This window comes from Pseudorca crassidens, chromosome 13, assembly GCF_039906515.1.
Source record: "Pseudorca crassidens isolate mPseCra1 chromosome 13, mPseCra1.hap1, whole genome shotgun sequence".
NCBI classification, from domain to species: domain Eukaryota; kingdom Metazoa; phylum Chordata; class Mammalia; order Artiodactyla; family Delphinidae; genus Pseudorca; species Pseudorca crassidens.
In genome coordinates, this window is record NC_090308.1 from 46,474,564 (window position 1) to 46,479,352 (window position 4,789).

Here is a 4,789-nt window from a genome sequence, read left to right on the forward strand (position 1 = left end):
AGGAAACTACAGGTTTTTTTGCATTTTTATCATCATTAAAATTGATCAATCAACCATAGAGTGCATGTAATTATAAGACCTTAGAATCAAAATATCTTTCATTTCAACATAAGAATCATAGTTTTCATCATTCATGGGGTTGAGAAGTCAAGGAGTGTGTGTGAGTATGAAGTGTGTCTGTGTGCAAGGCAGCTACCACTTGGCATCCCTGGCATGCTCCACAGAAATAGTAGTGTCTATGATTAAATGCATGAAAATAGCTCAGTATGTTTTCAGCTGAATGCAATTCAACCTACCCTACTTTACTGGTGGCAAACGCCTCAGCATGAACATATTCTTTGTCTATATTCACTTATAAATACTCACATCTATATCACTTTGCTTGTTTGTTTGTTTTTTGACACACAGCTTGGTTTAGCTGTGAAACATTAAATAGAAAATATTCCTGCTTGATTTGGCCTTTCCACCCATGTTCAACGAAACGGGCGTTATACAGTTGTACCCCCAGAGGTTCTGTGAAACATGGTTTTAAGGCCCTTTAAAACCATGAAAAAAACTATGAAGAACTATGAAGAATGAAAACTATGAAGAATTAACTTCTCTTTAAATGGTTTGTCAAGTATCACTACTTTGATTCATAGCAACAAATACTGCAATTTTCATAAATTACACACTTCTCTATTCTTTAGAATCTGAAGAGCGCAAAGGGAAGGTTTACAGAGGTATTGGGGGTGGGAATCAACTATAGAAAAGTTTTTCATACTATTTTGAATTCCAATTGTCCTGCAGTCATTTTGCATCTGTCTTTCTAATAAGAGTCTAAAATTTCAGTTTTAGAGGGAAGTTTAAAAATGACACCTTCCTTTAAAGTATGAATTTGAAATTAGTTAGCAAATATATTTATACTTTGGAATTTTCTAACCAAAAAACACCGACGGTGTGTGTCTGTGTTTTATCGCAGTTGCCATGGGAATCAAATAAGCAGCCCTAGGCTTTCTCACAGCCTCGCTGTCATTCAGATTACATTTTTCTCACCATCATTTTTCAGCAATACACTTTAATGAAAGCAATATTATCTTTCACTGCAAGTTAATAAAGATCCAACAGCCATTAGTTTCCCAAGCGTTTGTTTTTAATGGTTATGAAGTTTGTGTCGGAATATAAAATGCCAGGATATTATCCTTCTCGAGGCTTTTGGGCAGAGCGCTCACAGCTGCAGAGCACTACATAATTGCATTTCTTCACTGCTAAGTTCATAACTATTAACCTTTTGGCAAGGATCACCAGAGCCACCATGTCAGAAATAACCGCCTGGCCTCCTTATATCAAACAGCTTGAAAAGAAGAGTCGTGGGCTGTGGCAGCCTGGCATGGGCGGCCCTGCCCCGCCCAGCAAGATGAAGCTTCTTCCTGGCTGACTCTTTCGACTAATTTTAAAATGAAGTGCTTAAACTCTTTAATCAGCATCACACCACTCTACAGAGCAACTCTAAAAATTATGTTTCCATGGTAACAACCAGAGACGTATTCACAAGTCCTCATATTGCCTACCTAACCTATTTAATTACAAGGGAACCATTAAACTATGTATGTATATAAAATTAAAGCTATATATGTATATTCCTGCATGGAATTAATCCTGCACAGAATTAATTGCCAAGCCTCATTACTTTAATAGGATTTTAAAATACATATGTCTAGAAAAATCTTCAACATTTATAAAAAAGACAGCAGAGAAGAAAAATCCTCACACTTGTTTTTGGATCTCACCTTAATTGATTTACAAACTCTGCCTAAAATGAAACCTGTATTTTCATTCCTCATAAAAATTACTTTGGAATGCATGCGTCAGTATTCCTAGAAATATTAAATTATTTATCTGAGACATAAAGACCAATTATCCTGCCTTTCAATTCACCTGAATTTAAAACTAGGTAAGTAAATACATAAATTGATAAGATGGGCAGGGCAGGGAGAGTGATAAGTTATCTGCATCACTTTCCCTTTGTCTCCAGAGCATATGTTTATTTCTTTCAGCACATATCAATGTGGTGATCAATCAATCAATGTGCTGATATCAATGAGTCTCAGGTTCTGTATAAGGTCCTGGGGGTAAACCAATGAAATACAAATAAGCAAATAGTTCATGTTAAAATTGATGAACACACCATGTGCAGTGGTAGCATCTAATATAGACAGTGGGGGTAAGCCAAGAAGGCTTCCTGGAGGAGGTGAAATCTGAGCTGAATTTTGATGAATGAGGAAGAATCTGCCCAGCAAAGTAGGACAAGGGAAGGATTAAGGCATCCTCAGAAATAAACAGCATGTGCCAAGCAAGGAAGACACTCTAAGTAAGAAAGCTCCGATTGTGTGCTGTGGCTAGAACATGGAGTGCACTAGGGGTGGCAGGTGGTCAGCCTGGAGAGATAGATGGACAGCCATCAGTCAGGGTTTTTAGAAGTGTCTGAAGTTTAGAAAGGTCATTATGGTGGCTGTTGAACTATGTCTTAAAGGGGGGCTCAAGGTAAAGAGACCCATGTAAAAATTAAGAGAGGCTGGACGAAGGGAATCTGGTGGAGATGGCAGGGATACCTCTGATAAAGAGGTAAAATTGCCAGTTTTTGGTGATTGATTTTATCCAGGAAGTGAGAGGAGAAGTTTTAAGTGGCATCAGATTCTGTACTTACATTATTGACTTCTTAAAAGGAACACGTGCAATCACTGCCTGCATTTTCAAATATTATCCTCGTTCCTCAACCCACTTAATTCTGGACTCTACCTCCACCACTCTACTGAAATAACTCACACTAAAACACCTCTGGCTTCAATGCTGCTAAATCCAATGGATCCACACTTTACAGTTGGGCTTATTATACCATATCCACTTACTTAGATCATCTTCCACCCTCAGCGTCCATGATGCTGTACCCCCCTCCCCGCCGGTTCTCCTCCTCCTCTGCATCATCTCTTCTGAACAACATTCCTGTGTGTCTTACTCCCCGCAGGACTCAGGTTTTTCCAAGTTACCACAACTCAATATACCAAATCCTAAATTCACCATCTTTCCCACCTGCCCTCACTCCATCCCAACACTACCTTTCTCAGTGCCCCCATCTCAGCAAATGGTTCCGCAATCAATGTTAGTATTTTAAGCCCTAACACTCACGTTTTTTATTAACTGTTTTCTCTCCCTCAAGTCCTGTATTCAACCAATGACCATGTCCTGTTGATTCTACCACCTAAAGATCTCTCATTGCCATCACCCGAATCCAAACTACTAGCATCTCTTTTAATAACTACCCAATTGCCTTTCTGAATTCTCTCTTGTATTTCTCCAATTTGTTTTCCAGACAGCAGTGTGATTTTTTAATGCAAATCTGACTTTATCACTTTGCTACTTAAAATAGTTCAATCGTTTTCTATTGCATGAAGGATAAAGTCCAAAATTGGTAACATGACCTATGCTGACTTTGATTATCTTGCACCTGCCAATATTTCCATTCTTGTCTGGCATTGCTCTCCCCCTAAGATGTCAGCACTTAAGATTTCAGAGATGGAGTATTTCCCACTGTTAACTAATATCCAATAAGTGTTCAGAACGAAAAGACAAAGAGTTAAAGGTCAAGGACATAAGAGATGATGATAGTGTCATCTGTATGGACACGAAATTTACAGAGGATGATGGCAGGAGTTAGGGTAGAAAAAAAAGTAATTCTCCATGAATTATTTGTTGGTTTGTTTTGTTGATAAAAGTTTGCTGATTATAGTAACAAGGGAGATAGAGTAACAGTACAAACATCTTGTGAGTTAATGTACCAAGTTTCATTCAAGGAAAGGAAAGTAATGGTTTAGTAACAACAGTAAAAAGCTTAGATAGGCCAGTGTTTACTAACATCCCGCATTCTGGGTACAACCCAGAGGCCACAGAATATTACAGGAAGAGTTAAAATTTCTGAATTGAGAACTGATTTTGCCCTTCGCTTTTCTCCTCATGCTGGGCATTGAAATACCTGAAACAAAATATTCTCTTCAATAAAATGGGAATTAGGCCAACTTCCCTGACTACCTCAGAGAGATGCTAAGAAGATTAAATGAGATAATGTGCATAAATAAACTCTATGTTCTTTATAAACTCTATAGCCTTGAACAACTTATTTTTCCTCTCATTCTCATATAAGATGGACACACCCCAGACAACTTCTTAAGGTCTTATTATCTCTAAATAAAGTTTACTATTTTTGTTATCCAGAAGTAATTTAAGAAGTATAAATTGCTTAATATACTATCATCAAATGCCTGAGCCCTTCATCATCTAGTTAAGCATCCTAAAGAAATGAATCAGTAAAGCAGGCCAAAATAGCCAACAATGCATCAGGAGGGTGGGCTCGCCACCAGCAGGCTCCAGAGTGTTTGTAAACTGTCCTTTGCACGTGTACATTTCAGGATGACACCATTTTTGCAGTCTACATCTTCTCCATCAGTGAGGGTCCTAGCTTCCAGTTTTCCACCATCCTCACCAGTGGGCAGCCACAACTCTCCTGTAATCCAGCTGGCATTCTGGTCTAGGCAACAGGCAGGAGAAGATTAAGGTCACCCATTCCATAATTAGCATCATGAAATCAGAGCTCAGCATCCAAAAAAGAATGAAAACTAAGATTTTTTTCTGAAGAAGGGCTAAGGAGCAAATATGTTGTCTAAAAATAAAGACTAGCCACGGATTTAAAGAGGCAGCTCCAGGCCTGAATTATGACGTAACTTGACAAGCTTCGTGTCTCCCAAACCCCAAAGCG